Below are 22,442 nucleotides of genomic sequence, written 5' to 3' on the forward strand. Positions count from 1 at the left end.
TCGACGATCTCATCGAAAAAGCCAGGTGAGCATCGCCGGTTCATTGTCGCAATATGCCATGTCAGCAGGTACATGCGGGGTCTTTTCCGAGGACTATACGTCAACGGAGTAGACTGAACGATATCGAATTTCCTTTCTCGTATATCGATCATTGCAGCCAGCTTTTCGAACCGACACAGCGCAGCGTCTCGATTGCATAAAAAAAGAAGCGATATTTTGAAAAATTTTCATCTCCGATAAAGAGATTTTTCTTATCCAACCAATTATTTTATTGCAAAATTTTTTATGTCTTATGCATTGTCTTTTATTTGTTACATCATATGTGTTTTGACATACACATTTTCTATTTTATTTTTAATATAGGAAAACCTTTTACAATCATAACTTGAAAGTAAATTTATTAGGCAGTCAAAAGTTTCTAATGCAGAACAATTGCTGTATAGTAATTATTACGTACATGTACAGATAGTCTTTCAGTGCATAATAGTATTAATTTTATATGTTAATACGACTTAATCGTAATTGATTTGCAACTATTTTTGTTGATCTAATTTGGACTTTTGGACTTTTAATCTTATGTTATCAAATTATCACATTGATGATATATAATTATTATTATATACGCGTAATTATCAATGCGGATTACAGAGAGAAGAGCGGATAAGCGCGTCGATGCGTCGGATGCGCGTCGCCGGATTGACGCGACGATTTTAAAGTCCGACGATGATCGCGGCCGATAATAAATTTAAATCACGTAATGGTAATGAAACGCGCCGAATTCAATACGCATCACGGCGGATATTACTTTGGATGTAATTTCCTTTTAAAGGCGCTAACCGTTAAAACGCAGTGCGTTTGTGATAAATTCGAGTTCCCATATCACGAGAAATATTTTCCGCGAGCCTGTTCGTTCTCTTTCAGGATCCCGGCGGAAGGATATGTGACTTTGTGCGAGCCGCTCTTTTGCCCTTATTTTATTGCGCCGAATAATTTACAACCGGATCAAGCATTCCCTTATCGACGATTTATGACGGCGAATCTCCGATGCGAATCGCCAATTATTTAGAGGCTGAAATAATTTTTACGGGGAAAGTCGGGAAAAAACTCGATGACAGAAATACTGGTTCAATCCCGCAAATTTTAATTTAATTAATTTTCCCTTTGCGCGTGATTATTAACAAAATTTTAAATTGTAAATTAATATAACTACATTATTGCCATTGGTGAATATTTCGTTTCTCCCGACGCATGTTCCACCACTTTTCGTCGATTGGTTAATTGAAGAGAGGAACATTCTCGTGATTGCCGATAAGAGCGCAAAGTGTAATTGATAATACGCTATCAGTGTTTTGTCGTTCTCGAAAAGCGTAAATGGATCCATTTTAAACTCATGAAAAAGTTTACGAGAGAGAGAGAGAGAGAGAGAGAGCGAGAGAGAGAATGAAAGATCTTCCAATAATCCTTGAATTTGATTGTTATGATGTTCGCGATGAAAGTTGCATACAATCCACAATGGTAAGCTTTAGCGACGATAGCTTTGCTGTAAACACCATTTGCCATTTAAATTAAGGGATTTATTGAGATTGTTTAGGCAGTATGCGAGCCAACTAGTTGTAAACGCCATGCGGTACGCCGGTCACATTCACGACAATTGACAATTTTCACCTCGGGCACTTGAAATTTGTTATGCCAATGAAGACAACCTCTCTTCTGTGCTCCGGGGCCCGTCGTTGCACAACATATTATCGTCCCACTTGGAGACGCTTGCGTATAAGGAAATGGCACAATATTATCTCGCTGGCACTTCCCCGCAAGAGCCTAAAGCATATTTCGCGCGACGTTATTTGTCGTATACATCATTATCGAACGACTTGTAACGCTATTTGAATTTCTACTGATATATTCTGTTATTATTTATCGAATATTCTCTAGTACAGTTTTTATTATCATCTCTAAGATTCATTACTTACGTAATAAGGAAATTCTTATCGGATATCTCTTTTTGGAATTATTAGAGAAAGAAATCTTTTAATATAACTCAAGTTTTGATTGAAAATTTTATTTAAAATAAAGCACATTTGTAAAATATATTATAAAATTTATCTAATACAGACACAAGACGTAACGAGAACTGTGTTTATTCGGAAATCGATGTGCGGAAAGATGAGATTGATTCGCGAGTATCTCGTGATTCATGGTGACATGAAACTCGGGAAGGAAAGAAAAGGAAAGGCTCTCGTGGACAATTCATGGACACTTGAGCGTTAAAAGCACATCGCGCGGGTTGCCACGAGAATGGAACGGGAGTGGAACGTGCAGGACGGGCGGAGTCGCGTCGACGTGAAGAGATGAGTAGATGCTTCGAGAAAGTGCATACACTCCTCGCTCTTTTCACCCGCCATCTTCCTCCACCCTCTTTTTCCTCTTTACTTGTTCACCGATATCGCAGCCTCTATCGGCAATGGCGCCTTCGGCCTGGATGCTGCACCGTATCGCTGACGCGTGGAGTGTTACTCGATTATGACTGCAAGATGCTAAAGTCGAGCACGTGCCTTATATCCATCTCTCTTCTTTCTCTCCGCTTGACTCCCTCGCAGAGGATTCGATCTCTGGCCTCCGTTGATTTCATGTACTCGCTCGTCCGACTTCTCTGTCTCTTGCGGTTTATTTTTTCTGTTCATATGCTTATCATATGGTTAATTGATTTAAATCCACGATAAAGGTACAAATAGCTAAAGATAAGTTTTTTAAACATAACATTTTTCTTTTTTAACCATCATTATATATATTCGTAAAAAGCTTTATCATTTCTATTTCTAATATTTTGAATATTGTACGGATTTGAAGTATACACAGATAATAGACTATCAATGATTTTAATTCTCCATAATTCTTTATTTTTTAGTTCTATTTTAAACAAATTTTTAAATAATTTTGCAAAATTTTACAAAGAATTATTGCACTTATGTATCTATATAATACTATATCGATGTCGTTACGCGAGTCTCGAAGGTCGGACATCGAAAGTTTCCGTGAGGCTCTACCGTCTTTCGCTTTCGATTTTATCAGCCTCGTTGCCGCGAGCGAACCGTCCGCCACCGCCGTCGAGCGATGCGACATCACCGCGATGCAACTTGAACGATGTCAAACAAGATACAAAGTTCTCGCAATAGCGTCGCTTTTCGCGTTTCGCGACGTACCTACGAAAGTAAAGTGAGGCGCAAGGAGGCTGGTCGGGAGGTAGCTAGGGAAAGGGCGAGAACAGGGAAGAAACACAGAGGCAGTATGAAGGTATGAAGGTAGGAGAACGGGAGAGGGAAACCACTCGACTCTATCTCCCGATGCCTTCTCGGTCCGGACCAAGAAGTACCAGGGGTACCGCTAAAGAGGCAATTACGGAACTCTCTCGCTGGAAGATGCTCGTAAAAGTTAGGGCGAACGAACGAATAAGAAGGTCTCTTCGGAGCGACGAGGCTCGCGCGGAGAAGAACGAAGGTAGGAGAAAAGAGGAAGAAGACGAACAAGAAGAAGAAACGGAACGACTAGAAAGAGCGCGCGGCGAACGTTAGAGAGGAACGGGGCAGGGACAGCCGATCGAGCCCCTTGGAAGATTCTGTCCCGGGGCGGCGTGTCATCGGTTCGCTCTTCTCCTTTTAGGCCGTACCGTGCCGAATCCGCAGATGCGAGACTGACGCGCTCGTGCTCTCTTCGACGAGATCAAGATAGCCCGGCTAGAAGGGCCCGACGGAATACGACCGCGAGATACGACCCTCTCGAAAACAGAACCGGCGACCGCGAGCGAGTGGGCATTCCACGGATAGTATATGCGAGTCGTTATTGACGATTTTCTTTTTTAGATCGCTCGTAAGCCTTTTGTTGCCACTTAAACCATTTTCTCTTTGGCATTCCCACTTCGGTTTTTTTTTTTGTTACTAAAAGTAACCGCGACATATTGAGCCGTTTGGCATGTACCAAAGATAATTTGATCCATTAATCAGATCGTGTGATATATTCGTCAATTTACAGACTTTTTATACGTGATTTTGCATCTTCATATTTCAAAGAATATAATTCATCACTGTGTTTTACAAATTATGTTGCAATGTCTTTTTTTAGTTTTGCTCATTGATCTGAAATATTTGAGATATTTTGCAGCATGAACAGAGAATTAATTTTTAATCCTTGAAAATTATGACTTTTCATGGAGTTTTATTAATAGTTAAGGAAATTTTTTGAATTACACTTTTAAATTTAAATTCTGTTTCTTTTTATAACAAAAGTATTTTTTTTTTAATCATTTCTTTTTGATAATGCAAAACTGAATAAATAATTGTATACTCGTCCATATATATTCTTGTGTAATTTGCGAATTTTTAATTGAAAAATTATAATATTTAAAAAATATTTTAACTCAAATTAAAAAAAAAATTTTTTTAGTTTATTTGGAATTTTGAATACAATTTTTAAAAATTCTTAGGGAAATCTTTTATAGAATTCTTTTATAACATTCTAATAAACTCACCATGTAACTCGTACAATTCTCATACAGTCAATCTCATAATTGTCCCAAGTTTTCAAGTGTGACACAAAATTAAAATTTCAATATTGCTTAGAAAGATTCTCATAGCGAAAAACAATCGCATTTGTCTCTAAAAAAAAAGAAAAAGAAACGAGATAGCGAGAAAGAGAGAAAGAAAGAAAGACGCGTTGAAATTCGACCGGAAAAGTCGTTGTCGGAATATATCCGGCGACCCTCGATAGTCGATAATCCAGCGGGGCTGGACTCTGGGGTTGTAGCCTTAGACCGCGCGTGAAGATGGGAATGAGAAGGGAGAGGAAGAAAAAGAGAGAACAAGAGTGAACCAAGGGCGGATGACCAAGGGGTGGATTGATCCGTGGCTATCGTATAGGGTGCTCCAACTCACTCGTCGTCAGCTTTCTCTTTCCTTTTCCCGCCTTCCTCTCCCTTCTCGGATCTCTTCTGCGGTCTCCTGGAATATATATTTTGTTCTGGTCCGAGAGTTATATCGGCCGGTCATTCGTCGACTCACTTCATTACGACCAGGACGACGACGGCAATGACAACGATTCTCCTCCCTCCAACGGTTCTCGGTCGCCTTTAAGTGAAATCCAGACATCGATCTTACTAACGACCCGGGATTAACGCTAATTTGTCGACCGTCGCGATATTACCGAATCGCCAAGATAACTCCGTGGCTCATCTACCTTGCCCCCAACCGTTTCTTTCTGTCCCTTTGTAAAGTTACTCGCCGGTACGTCCTTTGCGAGGGAGGGCTTGAATGGATGGCGAGACTGGCGGGCTCACTTTGTTCGTCCGCAACGATATAACTGCCCGGTGTTACGTGCGACGTGAGGAGACTATTGTGTCTGGTAATGTAAAAACTCGTTTCGTTGCGAGGTTCTATATAAATCACACAAGTGATTATATATACTAACCCATTAACAGTCGCTATATCCTTAACGCAGAACAATTACGAACTTGAGCTTTTCATTTCGGAGTGAAGCAATGAATGAAGTAGAACAAAGTTCTTTTTGCACATTTTATTTATCAGAAGAAACATTTTATGAATGAATTATTAAAAAATGTTTATTTATGCCATAACATGTATTATTTATTAATGCTATCTTCGAATTTTTACGTTAAACTAAATATTTTAAAATTACTTTAAATTTAATGTAGAAGATGATTTATATGTGTAAAAAATGATTTTACATTAATTTTTCTACGTGAATTTTAAAGGATAAAGGCTCAACATAAATTTAGAGTGCTCGAATAACAAAAATATCCGTATGTCCGTAAGTATTCTACGTTTAAACTACCAGACGTTGATTAATCAACGTCTTTATTGAATGAAAATTTTTCTGAAACAAATGCAATTCATGCAATTTTATTTGCATCAAACTAATTATGAAACTTATATACGTATAATTATAATCTTACAAATATTTATCAATTTAATATTAGAATATTTCTTTAATCGAATTAGAAAGAAAAAAATTGAAAGAAGAAAAATTATAAAAGTAACAGATCTATAGAAACCGCTATTTTTATACGAATGTACATCTAGAATAAAGACGCTGCGGAGAATATGACTAAAAATTCAACTCAATTGCTGTAAATGAGTGAAGAAAACGCAGACTGAATCAACTTTGAGATTTTGCTCTTTTAATCGCGATAAGAAAAAGAAGGCACTTAAACCGTCTAAAGGCAATTAGAACGCGAGGAAGGAACGGGCAGGGCAGCAGGAATATTATTTGTACCATTTACGCGGTTTATTACCGTTAATTAATGGACTCGAGTGCATTCGGTGTGCATACGTATGCGTTTGGTGTAACACAGTTGCTTCATATCTGTCACGCGTCACGAGTCACGTTTGCAACTGCTCGTAACCGTCGTACGTGTTGCTCGTGAAATTGATTCATCTTCTTCTTCCTCGATTCTCTTACATATCTATTAAATGTCTCAAATTCCTTCTACTAGATCCAATTTTTTTAGATTATTTTGCGTCTAATAGGTTTTTTAAATTAATTTGCTCTTAAGTTCTAAAATTATAATTCAAATTACACGTTATTACATTTTAAATTTTATTTATTAATTATTGTAAAAAAGCAGTTTTTATTTTGTGTTGCTAACTAATAATTATTTGTTTTTATTTAATTATAATTAAAAAAATTAATGTCTAAAAACATTTTTCTCTTTCAATCTTTGTTTTGTATATATTTATTAATACTTATAAATGCACAATGGAATTCTTTATACACATATCACGGAAAATTTTATCTCATTTATATGTTAATGGAACTGTAATTGAATACACAATATCTAAATTGATAAATAGCACAAATTATTATCAAATTTTCAAAAATTTGTTTTCTCTAAAAAAACATACGAATCTTCACATCTTTTATTCGCATCTTTTTAACGACTTTAAAATAAGAATCCTTACAAATATTGTGCGAAAATTTACGATTACTAGTTATATTAAGGCAATCGTGTCACTGACAGAGCATGAAGGGCGCGAAAAGAAATAGTTCGGACTCAATACGACTACCGAGAACCGATTTAAAGACTCCACTCGGGGAAAAAGGGAACGTTGTCATTACGACGAGCTTAGCGACTGAAATACCAGGAAGCAATGTTGCTCGTAGCTTTGAAGTCCGCGAGCTTTCACGATAATGGCGTCAAGAGTGCCAAGATGAACAGTGAAGAAGAAAATTAATATCTTTCTATTAAAATTAAGTTGCGAAATTGTCATCATTATTTCTTAAAAGCAAGCTATAAAATTAACCCAACTGCTAGCTGATACTCGAATGGTTGATACCAATGGATGATGCGCTTTGGGATTGCTTTGCTCGAGGAATTCACAATTTTCCTAACGTTATCTTTCAATACGTGCAATTATGAAAGAAGGCTATATATCGTGCCGGATAATGGCCTTTCCTTCCTTTTAGATCCCGCCACTAATCGTCTCGAGGACGACATTAGGAGAGGGGAAAGAGTGGCGAATATGCAAAGTACCTTTTTCCTTTCACCCTCGCCGCGCGAGATCGGACGGAAAGGAGGAAGGTTCCTGGTGCGCGGGAATCGGATTACGAGGCTCGTTAAAATATTATTCGGGCGTAAGTTCTTGGTGACACGCGGCGCGGCGCGACGCGGCTCGACGTTGACGCCCGGCGTCGTCTTCGTCTATGCAAAATAATCGCTTCTTAATTGCGGAGTAATTGCGAATTCGTGAGAGACACCGGGCGTTCAGTGCCTCCTCGTCTGTTTCTCCCCGTTTTCCACTCAAAACGGCGCCGTCTGTCGCCCGCATTATCCGCACGAACTTAAATTTAACCCTTCGGGACGCGCAGAAAAATGCCGTCGTGCGCAGCCTGCGCGACTGTCGCCTGAGCGATTTTTCTTTGCATTTTATTCCGAGTTTGTCGAGATGCGAGCCAAGGAAGCGCAGATGTATTATCGTAGATTCCTCTTGAGCCTTATAATAACTGTTAAAAGAAAACGGGGAAATATATCACATAATCTTGTCTTTATTAATATCACGAATTAATAACTTTTTTAAAATACTTATTTAACGCGCAAACAAAATATTTCGAATATCAAATTACTAATATATTTTGTTTATAATTATTATTTTTAAGCATTTGATTTTTTCTTCAAACTTTATTAATATTTACAGTTATTTTTAAAATAGAGATATTTTTAAACATTTTAATCACAATTCGATCTTTTTTGCACGACATATGTGTCAAGAAGAAATGAAATGTATTAATCGCAAAAATTGAAGAGTTTGAAGAATTTCCTGAAGTCAAGTATATCTTTAATTGGAGTACGTTATAGGATTTTTTTCTTTTTGTTCATTTTCGAAGTGGCCCAAGTCAGTAAGTGTCCCGACACTTGTCGCGCGAAACTCGAAACGGGCTTCTCGTTCCTTTCGGGTTCGAGCACCAGGAGTGCTTTCGGTAGAGGGATACTTCCTACCTCATCTGGTGGCGTCTCTCACGGCGCATGCCTTGAAATCATGGCCGATATGCCCCGTCGGGTCGACGGGTGTGTTAGAAGGCGCGCGCTCGATGGCCATTGCGGTGGTGGCGTGCTTAGAGCTCGTGCCAGAACGCGCGCAAGAGTGTAACGCCAACCACCGGTGGCAAGAATAATAGCGAGGGTCCTCTCCAGTACACTCTTCATCTCGCTTCTGCGTGCCGGGCGCCTCTCTTTTCGCGGCGCGGATAACACGCCGCAGTCCTTCATGCCGCTCGCCGGCAACCCTGCGAACAAACGGGCCGCCAGGCCGCCTTATCTCAAGACGCTTTAATGTGTTTAACCCGGCGAAGATAGTGGACAATTTATTGCTCCCTATTTTAAGCGGGATTTCTGTCTTTCTCTTTCCCTTTTGCGCTCCTCCCCGCCTCCCTATCGCTTTCTCTACCTCTCGCCCTCCGCTGTTTTGCTCTGTGCCTCTTCTCTATAATTTGACTTGAATCATTCGATAAGACTTCAGTTCTTCATAAAGCAAAGAGACGAAAGTAGACACGGAGGTGTTTATTACTTTTTTTTTAATAGTCTGATCTTTGCTTTACGCGTGATTTTTTTCCCTTCAATTTTTCTTGATAATTAAATTATTAATTAATGAAATTTAAGCAACGTGCGTGATATGAGTCGAGTTTAATCATTTAAAACTCAATTACGATTTAATTAGCTCGTTAGTATCCGATAAAAACTAATTATATTTGACTTGTTCAATTATTTTGTTTGAAACACTTTCTGTTTAAGTTAATATTTTAATCGTAATGTTAAACATTCAACCTGATTTTTCGCGATAACATCGTAGCCTGGACGGCATGAATATTCTAATACACATCCACTGTCACAATATTCACAATATTTAGTACGATGCAAACTCCGATATTTAAGGGCATTGGCATCGGCAGATGTTTTTTTCCAAGTGCGGGATTTAGAACTGTCTTAGACCGATTTATTAGTCGACGATAACGGTAGAAACACGTGCGGCAATCGCGTCTACGAGCGTATCCTGGACCCGAAATCGGAGTCTTCGTTGTCATATGTTTCTTCGCTCCTCGTAAGATCTCATTTCCTATCACAGAACATTCCAAGAAAATTCCGAGAGCAGACAATAAATAGCTTGCACATGAAGCGAATTAATTACCGAAATATCTAAACGAGATATAATAAAAAATAAAAAACATCTTATTGGTATAACGCTTTATTATATATATATATATTTTTTTTATTATCTAAAAATGACACGTATTTACGCATAAATCTTATATGTAATTCAGCATTAGTTAAAATTTAGTTACAGTTTGCAATTAAAAATGTTTTTAGGAATACATTCTCGTGATTCACTCGAAAATATCGAATATTCAATTTTATCATTAGTCTCCAGTAATGCAATCAGTTTCTGTCACGACACGAGTTACGTAAATATTCGTAGCAGCATAAAATATTCTTTTTAAGTAATTGCCTTCTTTTGTTATTTTGTTCCTATTCTTACAGTTTATTAAGTTTAATGGGGATCAGGGTTGAATTTCGCCAGTCCTATAATTAGACCGGGAAGCGGAAGAACAATGCCGCCTACTCGCGCGTTCAATTCAAATTCAAATCACTATCGTAAATTGGACGCGTACTGCGCATCGAGAGGTCAACTGGCAGGCACCGACGAGGGGCGAGCACGCGACGGGAGAGAAACAGCGCGGATTTTTCCGTCCCGGTTGATAGACGCGACACCTATTTTCCGCTCCGGCTTCATAAACCACCTGGCGAGACCATTGAGATGGCCATTGAGCGGCCGCCACGATTTTTTCTCCCCGCGCGAGACTCACTATGCATCTCGTCGCGACGAATGAATACGCGACCTTTCCTCCCCGTTGCACAACGACAGCAGACTCTGGATAATAGAACCGCATCCTCGATGCGTTCGCGCGCACGCAAACGCGCGGAGACGCGCGAACGTACGTACGTTTTAGCGTGGTCGTCCGCTCGTTTGAATAACGATTTATAAAATTCTAGCGAGACGACGATGGCGACATGCATCAGGACGCGTCGTCGGTCATCTTTGATCGAGTTCATTACGGGCGTTATTTGCACGCCCGGCCTCCACGATGCGTCGGAGAATCATTGGAATCCGTGCCCGTGCATATTTCTTTTTCTCCCTAGTATGTTTATTATTTGCAAGTATGGCGCAATCGGATTAATTATTTCGATGATAATATACGGATAAACTTTAATAATGAATAATGATCTCCTGTAACGTGGAATGTGTGAACATAGAGGAAGAGATTAGAGGTGGAAAGGGAAAAGAGAGGAAGAACGGAATGCAGAATTGAAAAGAGGGAAGAATCTGTAGAAAGCGTAGAAAGTAAAATGCTTTTAGACGAGGAAATGTTGACGCAAAATAAAACATTAAAATATAATAATAATTAAGCACGCATACATATTACATAATGCAATTATTATATTTATTGTGAATGTAGACGTTATATATTTGAAAATTTTTTCTTATAATTATAATTAATAACAACCGTGTCTTAAATGTGCGAAAACATGTTCCTAATATTGAATGACACGAACATGTATGTACATTTTGTATCTGACACTTGTAATTCTCATAAAACTATATCTTTATTTTATGATTTAAGAGATGTAATATTTATTTGAGGTAGCTTTAGTCTGTGCAGTATATCCTATTTCATTCTTCTATTCTACACGTTTCTTGGGCACGCCTTTTCTTTTTTTTTGTCCTTTCTCTTTCTTCTTCTGTTTCACGCGCCACATCCTCTTTTTCTCCACGAGGATGAGGTCAGCCGGCGTTAATGAGCAAATAAATACGCATGTGCGTGGCCTATGCTAATTCGGCGTACATTCGCGTATGCTTATCGTCGACGACAATGCGCCGCAGCATCGGCCATCGGCGGCGATTGGCTTGCGGCAGAGGTAACGCGCGAACTTTGACTCCCGTCGTAAAAATCGTCGAGTTACCGTTTCGCTGCAGCTGTTACGGATGCAAATGTCGCCGATGCCGTCGTCGCCACGGACGCAGCGACCCCGATTACTCGCCTCGCAAGTCTCCGTTCGCCCGGACCGACCGCTGTGCGATTCTTCGATTCTAGATGATAATTAGCGATCGACTCGACGTGTTTTTTTCATCCGCCGCGTGTTTGCCAGACCGGATCAAATGCGATTTTTTATTAGCGTTTTATTAGCGTTTTCTCCCAACGACAGGTGATTGCGATCTAATAGAGCGGCATGTGCGCCGGATCGCTGGCAATCGTTTAATCACGAAAGATCATGTTTATAAATCAGTGGAATTCATGTGTCTGAAAGTCACAATCTAGCACAAATAATTTATTACATGCACATGTGAGTTTCCAGGAGTTTTTATGAATACATTCTCAGGCAGGTTTTACAAATGGAAAAAAAAAACGATTAAATATGAATTTACACACCATATGTAATATATAATTTATAATAAAATAAGATTGGATAAGTTATTTTTTGTATGTCGATATGATAAAAAAGAGCACTACAATTTATTTGCTTTAACGACAGTATTTTTTTAAATTTTCTCTCTGGCGTTTTATAATATAACTTTTAGTTTTATAAGTTTTTCAATATATTGCACGCACTATTTCTTATAGAGACCTTATGCGATTAATATTATTGATCAGTAATATTGAAACAGTAATACTGACAGTATGCATCAAGATTTTTACAACCTAAGGTTATTTCTGCGATTATGTCATTCATGATTGTGGAATTATACTAACGGAAATACTGACACGTCCTTTTTATACTTTTACAGTATTACTTTCAATGTCACTACCACACAGACATTGGATGCACGAAAATAAAAAATTGGGATTACCGTTAATTTTACATTAATCCATCAATATTAATCACACGTGATCAATAATATTACCAGTATTTATTGGTACTGATAATAGTATTAATCGTGTACAATTCCTATAAGTACATCAGCTTTATTTAACTGCGTATAACTGATTAAACTGTATAAAAGTATCACAAACATAAAACTTCTTAAAATATTTTTGACAAATAAGTGTGTATTAGATAAACAAACAGCGATCTTTCATATTTTTGACAGATTTGGAAAAATATTAAACTTCGTCTGGCGATAGACGTATCGGCTTATACTTATCAAAGGAGCTTATCAACATTTTATTGTAACATAACATCTCTTAGTGTTGTACACAATGTTACTTGTATCCGATAATACAGGCGAATTAAGGCGCAATTTATATAATTTTTACGAGCCCCTAACCCGTTCTCAGCCTTTCTGGTACAGGCGTGTGTTATATTTGACATCCGAAACTTCGTGCTTGCCGCATTATGACGGAAGATCATTAAAGATACAAACGCACGGCACGTGACTCGCTCCTGATTAAAATGTTAATCAGCGGTTCGCTCTCTTTTTTTTTCCTCCCCGGCCTCGCTCCTTCTCATCCGATATCCTTTCAATAACTCGGCCCGGTCGGTGAATGAGCCGCCCCCGTAGATCCCCGTGCGCCCATACGCGTCTCCGGTTACCTCTGTGGATTAATTATGGGGGTAGATCAAAAGAGCATGCGACCACAAAGCCAGTAATGCAACGGGTGGTCCACGTTCAAAAAGTATGCCTTGTATTTGGACTTGGACGAGACCTTCGTGAAAGCGAAATATTATGTCTCGTCGCGTGTACGCATTCCATCCACGAGAATTTTTTTTTTTTATGTTTCTCTCTCTCCGTCTGGTTCTTTTGTATCTCGTGTCTCTTGTTGTACAAGATCAGGATTGTGAACCTCTATTTGAGATTAAATACTTTAATTTCTCACCTTAGCGACTACTGAAATCGTCATTGAAATACGTGTTTCTACGTTTTGTTTTTAGTTAATTCCGTACATTTGCGTTTTTATCCAATCGATTAATTTGAAAGCGTGATAAATATAGGTAAAATAAAATTTTTCAAATAGAATTCTATTTAGGTATGTAAGTTTTTTTTTTTTTAATATTATCTTTATCGTTACACAATATTCAATATTTTCACATTTCTATCGTAATAATAATATTACTTTTTTTTTAAGACTTAAATTAAACATTTAATAGAGTTTTTTTAAAAATGTGATAAATTTTTTAAATTTTAATCGTGAATTTATCAATTTTTATTTTTTGATGAAATAATATCTTTCGAAATATACGTAGCAGAATATTTTTATTTATGAGAAAAGGAATAATGAGAACATCTGCTGTGAACGAAAGAACAGCATTATTTGTTTATAATTAAATGATTTTTAACGATTATTTACTCACAATTAATTATTTATGGGATTGCGCGCATCGAGAAATTCAGTGGCCGTTGCGTATTCATGATGAAATCTCAACTTCTCCTTTTTTCTCGCGTTTCGAACGATTATCGAAAAGTCTCGAGAGCCGATCGAGCGCCCTTGACTTTTGGGTTATCGCCGGGGGTCACGCGGGGTCCCACCGATATATCTCTGGAGTAGGATGAAAAATCGCAAGTAAACTCTTCTTCTCTGTACGCAATATGCGCGGATTTATGTGCTTCGCGAGTTGCAGGAGTCCCTAACGGCCTTTTTTCATTCGTCCAGCGAATGTCAGAATGTTAACTGCATATCGCATTCCTTTTTGTCACCGTTTGTTTCAAACATACAATCTTTCTCATCAGACAGCATAAAAAGCATGATAACGGGCTCTTGATATTAGGCTTCGCATGTTTCTTTCATCAGATACGGATTTATAATATATTCCTTTTTTTTACTGCGTTCTCTCTCTCTCTCTCTTTCTCTCTCTCTCACCCCTTCTCTCTCCTTTGCGAATAAAAATCCGTACATATCAGGTTCCGGGTAACCGACATATTCTGTGCTCTGTGTTGGACATATTCTTCAACGGGATTCGCACTTCTCGGATTAAACGAGATATTATTTTTACCGTACGCGGCCGCAAAAGCGAAAAGTTGCAATGTGTGCGGCGTTTTTGAATTTTTTAAATTCCGCACACTTTCTCTACCTCCGTTCGTTGCTGCAACGAGTGTTTTTAACTTTTTGTGGATTACGGTCTCGTCGCAGTCGCCGACGCCAGGCGTCACGTATATGCGTATCTGTTATCCGACGCGAGAAAGAGAGTTCGGTTCTACATTTTGAACGCGCATTCACGCGCTGCAGACGCATCATCAAACAGTTGGTACAAAGATCCTCAAAGGGATCGTTAAAGCTTGGTTTTTGTTATAAATATGTCGCAATTTTTATTATAATAAGATTGCAATTTTTGTCATAATGTAATAGTTAAGATTTTCTGAAGAAAGAATTTTTTATAGGTATATTTCTGTAGAAAATTTATAGAGATAGAATCTACGAAGATCTATTGACACCGTTGAATATCTTAAATAATTTTAATTCCTTAACATCTTAGTTTTTCAAAAATTTTTAAATATATTTATATTTATTTTTTCGTATATAATTTTATAATTTTATTAAAATTGATTGTTGATGTAGTTGAGTCGAATTTCTTTGAGAATCAAAGCATTGAAAGACTATATAATATGAATCGCGACACATATCGTTCGAACCTCAGCAGATCGTCAAATTAAAGGTTGCCATTGGAGCTTACGCTGGAGTATTCACGGGGGAGGCGAAAGGCGGCCGCCTCCAGGCATATTTATAAATTCACGCCGCAGATGCGCATAATGGCGCCGATTCATGACATTTGATTAGAGCATTGTCGCAGCTCACCCCATACCGACGACCAACTCTCCCGCTGTTTTCTACGACTCCGTAAGCGATGGTGCGCTGTAAATCGCAACCCCTTGTAGCCGTCATCTTTTTTGTACCGGTCTTGTCGGCGTTTCGAATCCGGTCGCGCGCGATTATTAAATCGCGCCACTAGTTATTATCTTCTGATCGCTAGATCGATTTTCACGTCGCCCACAAACTCGCGCCCCGACTCTCGAAGTTTCCGTGAACAATGGGGGTCGAAGTTGTGCAGTTGTGCACCGGGTGTCCGTAAGTATCGACCTACAATTCTCAGCTGAAAGATCCTAGACACAAGCTCGATCATGTGAATGCATAGATAAATCTGTTGACCAGATTAAAGCTTATTTTTTAAAGTCACGCGCGATTTGGAGGAAAGTTGTTTATTCTAAATAAAAAGTATTTGATATAATGAGTATGTATAAATAGAAAAGAGTTTGGTATAATAGCTATAGAGATGTGTTGAATGAAATAATGTTATATAAATCTTTTTGATTATAACAACCGAAAATAATTTTACTTTCGTAAATATTTAATAAGTATTTACTTACAAATTTAATTATACATATTAAATGTTTTTATTGTTTCTCTCAATATTTGATAACAATAATATTAATGATAGTCACTAGTTTTAATGAAATTTAATTTTAGTTAAATGTTTGATTAATACAATGATATCATTTACTAACTGATTGATTATTATTACGTTTGGGATTTATTATATATAATTACTAAATGTTTGATTATATTAGTCAAACATCTAATTATATTCGAAAATATTTCATCAATTTGGTTATTATTATCAAACTTTTTTCAATATATATTTATTACGCATACAAAAGTTAAAATTAAGCATTTTTATTTATAGAGATAAATGTGTGATATAAATTGCTCTTTAAATTTTACACGTATAGTTCTTGCACATTAGATATAAAATCAATAACTTTATTGGATTTAGGAAGGTAGCTACCGTCAGATTTCTGCAGATATTAAACTGAGGAGAGTATTGTTGCGTCAATTCTCTCGTAACAAGGCATGTTCGATCGGCGTAAATAGTTTCCAGTTAGCGCACGCACACCGAGGCGGCCACCGGCGGCGATTAATTTATTTCAATCATCCGCAAGTCATAAAAGTTTCTTTCGTTGTCAGAGCGATGACTCGCTCTTTCTCTTTCACTCGTCTGGCTATTAGGACCTTCAACCAGACCGAGTCGCAAAGTCCGGGACGGTGCAACTGGTTATTAATTCAATGATATATTCCGATCCCTCGTCACCGGGGGCCGATGGAGACTCTCACCGCCTCTTTCTCTCTATCTATCTATCTATCTATCTATTTATCTCTCTGTCCTTCCCTTCGGTATCCATCTATCCATCCATCTACGTCTCTCTCTCTCTCTTCCCTTCCTCCCTTTCCTCCCTTCGTCGCTCTATCTCGCCACCATCTTCCTTCTCTCTTCGTCCCGTAACTCCGTCGCTTTCCAACTTGCGAGACCGCATCCTCGCGTTATAGTTGGGGTAGTCGTATCGCCCGCGGGTTGGTAACGAGGTTACGGACTCATCTCCTACTCGCCCGACAACTTGGGCCCTCGGTTCATCAGGCCACAATATTACTAATCAGCGCGAGGATTGGCTCGGTCGCTAAGTGCTCCCAGGATTACCAATTCACGATGGCACGTGGAGAGTTGCACAGCGCACTATCATATACCGAAAACAATACGGAAAGTCGTGTGGAATACCGTTTCCATTCGTGAGATCATCAAAGATTGTGTGAATATTTTTGTCTTAAAAAATAATCATATATATAACTGAATAGAAAATGCAATGGACTTTATAAATAAGATATTATATTTACGGTTACGTATCTTACTTCTACGAAACGTAAAACAAAAAAATCTATAGCCTAAAATATCGATTTTTTCGATGACACGATTCTAAACTTTATTATCCTTAATCTTTGATTATACTTCATTAACTTTAGATTCTTTTTTAATTTATTTCTTAATTGATAAATACCATATTGCCGTCAAGCTGTCTGTAACTTATATCCTTTATTAATTGTCTGCAAAACAATTTCTCGGACGACTGCGACTTTCTCTTTCGAGATGCTACACAATAATCGGCGATTAGGTCGCACGATGATTACGCGTGATCAGGGCGTGGCTGCGTAATGCAATCTTAATGAATTGCCATCGAGGGGATCGTTAGGTATAACCACCAGACGGATATCCACGCCGTTCAACAACCTGATTACACGTCGTCTAATTATAACGCATTGCGCTGGTAATTAATAATCGACTTCGGGATTCGGTCGAAGACGCGGCTCGTCCCTTGAGTTTCCAAGTGCCTTCGCAAAGCCAACCCTCCGTACTCCCTCACGCCCGCGCCTCGGCTCACCCCTGTCACCCTCAGCCCCATTCCGATGAGTGGATGGATCGAGTTGTACCTCGCGGAGTCTAAGAAAGTTGCGTGCTGCGCGTCCTCGCCGCGTCGTCCGCGTCGGTCGGATCGATGTCCTGTCGACAAACTATTCTCGTCGAGTCGCAGTCTCGGGAATTCAGCGAGATGGTATATTAATCGACGCTTGAGAATAACGCTAAGATGGTCGCGACATTTCGCAGTCTATACATTCGGCACTGAACTCGCGAATTGACTGTGAAATTAAATTCTTCGCTTCCAATTAAAAATAAGTTGTAACCTATTTAGTGTCCTGACAACAGACACAATTTATGTTTTAATAATGTTGATTAACTTTTTATAGTGTCTCGATAGAATAAATACATGTAACTTATCTATAAAAAAATAGAAGGAGATTATCAAGGTTTCTTAGAAGAGATCAATTTTTCACTTTATATATATATCGATATTTTATTATTATTGTTAAATCGTATTGTTTTTGAAAATAATACGTTTTTGGTTATTTTTTCGCAATTAATAGATTATTAGAAATTGCATAACATTGTTTGAAAAATTGAAGCAGCTTTGAAGCACTTTTTATACGACGATATTGTGTCAACAACTCAATTACCTTAACAACTGATCCGCGTCATTGATTCCGATCTAACAGCACTTTGGCCTATTTCGCTATTGTTTTTTGCCGCATTGTCTTGGAAACATAATCAAGCAGCCGAGTTCTATCGTCCTGGGCGTCGTAATCACGTCGGTTCGTCTCGAACGAATTCGAAGCCGAAAGAAACAAAGCCGGTTTTCGGGACGCGCACGAACGCGGCTAATCCGGAATCCAGCGGGTGTAGAAATGTGTATAGAAATCGGCGTGGAAAATGCGGCGGCACCGCAACGTCACGTGGGAAGCGCGCCGAGCGATTTCTTCGGGAGAGCCGGTCCCGGTCACCAAGATTTACAACGCCTATTCTCCTCGCGGGCTCTTTCGCGTCCGCCCCCCATTGTCCATAGCCCCGAGACCGTATCTCTTAATGACCGCTTATTAATATCGGACACTCCCTACCTAGCACCTTCGGTGCCAACGTATTTATGGCTCGTCATTTGTTTGCCGAGGGGGTTCCGCCTGTGCGTTCGCGTAATCATGAGCGGTCACCGCTGCGCCGTCCGAACTGGCGAAACAGTGGCTGACCTGACCCCGGCCGTTGCTTCAAAAAGGGCTAATCGATAGTTCCGTCATCCCTGTCCCTTTCTCCATCGATTATTTTTTTATGACTCCTAATTTTGCTCCGCAATAATATGGGAAAGAATTCTGTAACTGAAATGTACTCGATTAATGATTTAAATCGTAGCAGTTGGTATTTAGTTGTGTTCAAGTGTGTTGAAATTTGTATGCTTGAACAGAACTTGTATATATTTATTAGAATTAAGAGAAGAGATTTGATCTTAGCAGATCGAAGTCTAAATTACATAAATTACATGAAAACTAATTTTCTTTGACAAATCGTTTATTTAGGTCAGGACTTATTTTACAAGCTTTCTTTGTCATAAAATTTTTTAATAAATCGACTTAAATAAATAACAATTAATTTGACGTAACATTAAACAAACTGTACAAGTTGTATATTTCGGAGAAGAAATTATCGGTTATCTCGACGCGACTTCATTGAAATGCATAAACTGGAGAGTTAAGAGTTAACGATATACCTTGGCTGGACCGCGCCGGATTTTTCCACGACGTACAATCCAATGAAATTTCTTCATCGTCTTTATAATCGACATTGGCCGTTTTTCTCCTTGCCTTTTTCGTCGGGCTTCTGTTTCCGGCAACACGTCAACGCAAAAGATTGATATGGAAACAGCCTTTATGCTAGCGCGGTCGCGATTAATTATTACCTATTAGGTGCTGCGTTATTACGGCCGGTTGCTGCAATATCGATCAATTTCTCTCTACTTAATGGCGATGGCTAGCGCCCCGGTCTGGCACTAATGGCGCGGCAAATGTATGGCTCTTGCCAAGTTTCTTCGCCTCCTTCCTTTTTCCGCACGCATCCGCGCGCTGCTCAGCGCCGCGTTTCGTTCATCTCGCGCGTTTTTCTCGACCGTCTCGCGCGGCTAAGCTACTTCTGCTTGGTCAGGGTGCAGACACGACCTCGTACCGTACATTGCGTAATGCCTGCCTGCCCCGTCCCGCTCACGTCGGACGAGCGTGATCTTTGTTCTGATGCTCATTTTTATTCTGCTCACACCGCCGGCGATGTGTCGGCTATTAATTTCGCGTTTAACACTAGACTCACAACAGAGATTGGACCTTGCTTCCTTTTTATCGTTTGATCAGAAGAAATCCTAATCTATTTGCTTTATTTCAACATTAGGCTATGTATATTTATATGTTTAATAATTCTTAATTACCATTTTTGCGGACGTGCAAAAACCGAGTGAGAGTATTCTTTAGATAGATGCACTTTGTATAGATAATTTCTTGAATCTTGTGTAAGATTTACATTAATTCAAAAGTCTTCACATAAATAAATTGATGCGATAATTCTTAGAGAAATGTTAGATTTGAATTTGCGTCGTCGTCTCTCTGGATAATGATTACCATAAGTACATTAAATACATTTTTTTTCTGTTGATTATGCGCAAATTTAGAGATTCATTATGGTAAAAATCAGCAATGTGACACATTGTTATGAAATACCATATTTGTAATATTTATTACGCAAAAATTTCTTTTCTGTGATGTTGCGATCCATCCTCGATTGCATCATCTTGTTTGCTTTATTGGATTTCCACGGACGGAAGGCGTGATACTTTCTCTATAAAATCTCATATGTCATAATCATCGGTAATATAAATTGTCAATAACGTAGTTAAAGCAATATGTCAACAAGGCTAGCATTCAGGCAAAATGACACTTGAGAGGTTTTCTATATATTATAATTATGTCTTATTTTTTATAGTTTTATTCAATTTATAGATATACGACGGATGATTTGAATACTTTTGCTGCTAAATATCTACCTTAACTGATTGTAAGAAGTAAATTTATCTTTGAGAATCGCATTTTTGCCTGGAGAAAAATATGACTGTTAGGCTGTGTCATATACTCAGGATATACCACCGTCGGGTTAACCGATTGTCACCTAATCGTTACCATGGCTGTCGGTGGCATTTGCGGTTCGCCGTGAATCAACGCTGGCAGCACGCTGCTCGTTTCGGGTGTCCCGGCCGTTAAGCTTTTTTAAATTAGCTTTTTACGTTCGAACGGACGTGTAGGTGCGCGTCGAGGAAGGAGGTCGATAGAGGGAGAGTAAGAGGAATAGCGAGAAGAAAGAAAGAGAGAGAAAGAGAGAGGATCTCGGGAAGGAGAGGATCCGACTGGGTAGCAAAGTCCGTGCGTCATGGCCGGTCCGTGTAATCGGACTAAATTGGATAATGCATATTTAGAACGGGCTAAAAAAAAAAGCGAGATACTCGAATGCACCGGGGGTAGGCATATAGGGTAGACGCGAGGGATATGTGAAGGGACGGGAGAGGGACCGGCTTTAAAGGTCCTTCTTGACCTGCTCGAGTGGCAAGACGTGCCTGTTCGCTTCGGTTTTCGTCGTCGCCCATTCCGCCAAAGGCCACCGTATACGTGCGGTTACTATACTAAACGGGTATGCTTTCGATGCAGCTAGAATCGCGATTATGCTAAGTGTTTGATGGGCTTTTCTTAGATTTTTAATTTTTTCCTCGAGGGTTACTTTTTAAATATATAGATGATGCTGATAATATATTACAATTGCAGCAATACATTTAATTACTAAATAAGTATCTAAAAATTTATCTATATAGATTTAAAATTTTATGAAATTTTTAAAATAATTATGTAGAATATTTGAACTAGTTACTATAATGTCAAATCTTTTTGCAATATTTAGAAAGCCTTATATAATTATTTTGATAAATCAAGAAATCGTGTTCAGATTTGTGTCTATAGTTAATTTTAGGATATTTTAATGAAACTGTTTTTTTCGTGTTAAAATTAACGTTAAAATTAAAGCATATACATTTATATTCATTCTTTTAGTAACACTTAGACAAGTGATATAAGTACATTGTTAATTAAATAAGCTCGCGGTTTAGTAACTTGTATAATCCGTCACAATATTGTTAGAAAACTTTAAAACTTGTTGACTAACATACATTAATCTTAACGATGATTAGAAAATTTATTATCTATTGCATTAATTTTTCTGTATTGGTGATACACATGTAATTCTGCTTACTCGAATCTAACGAGAAAGTTTAGATTGTATAATCATTACAGCGATGAGACTTCTTTGAATTTATCGAGAGGCAACAGTACGCTTTTGTGTGACAGTCGATAATGCTACTCTTTAATATTATGTATTATTTATTCCATATTGATTTGGTTTCTCGGATGATTAATATAGGAAAGTTAGACGGAAAAGGAGAGGATGAGATACGACCGATTGATGGCTTCATTTACTTAAGTCCGGAGCAGGATAAATCATGCGCGCGACGTGTCGCGCGATCACGCCGCATTTTATTTAGCGCCGGTGAAGCTGAGTCTTACTATCGCTCCTGCTCTTAAGATTAGGCACTTACAATAAGTATCATATAAACTTCCAATTACTTCCTATCTTTTCCCCCGCGTTACGTTATCGCCGGCGCATTTAGCGTCGCTCATTATGGGACGGCCGAGGCGCGATAGAGCGCTGAGTTATGGCG

At 38.6% G+C, this 22,442-nt stretch overlaps 2 long non-coding RNA genes across 7 annotated transcripts in view; one reads left to right on the forward strand and one right to left on the reverse strand.

Moving 5' to 3' along the window:
- Positions 1 to 22,442, forward strand: part of LOC105835530 — a 286,578-nt gene that overhangs the window by 96,239 nt on the left and 167,897 nt on the right. The gene's annotated exons all lie outside the window — the stretch shown is intronic.
- LOC114254727 lies at positions 18,163 to 19,867 on the reverse strand. Its single transcript, XR_003626061.2, has 2 exons — positions 19,410 to 19,867; positions 18,163 to 19,020 (listed from the first exon to the last, which is right to left on the reverse strand). It is a non-coding gene; the product is annotated as an uncharacterized LOC114254727 (long non-coding RNA).

Source organism: Monomorium pharaonis, chromosome 11, assembly GCF_013373865.1.
Source record: "Monomorium pharaonis isolate MP-MQ-018 chromosome 11, ASM1337386v2, whole genome shotgun sequence".
Lineage (NCBI taxonomy): Eukaryota > Metazoa > Arthropoda > Insecta > Hymenoptera > Formicidae > Monomorium > Monomorium pharaonis.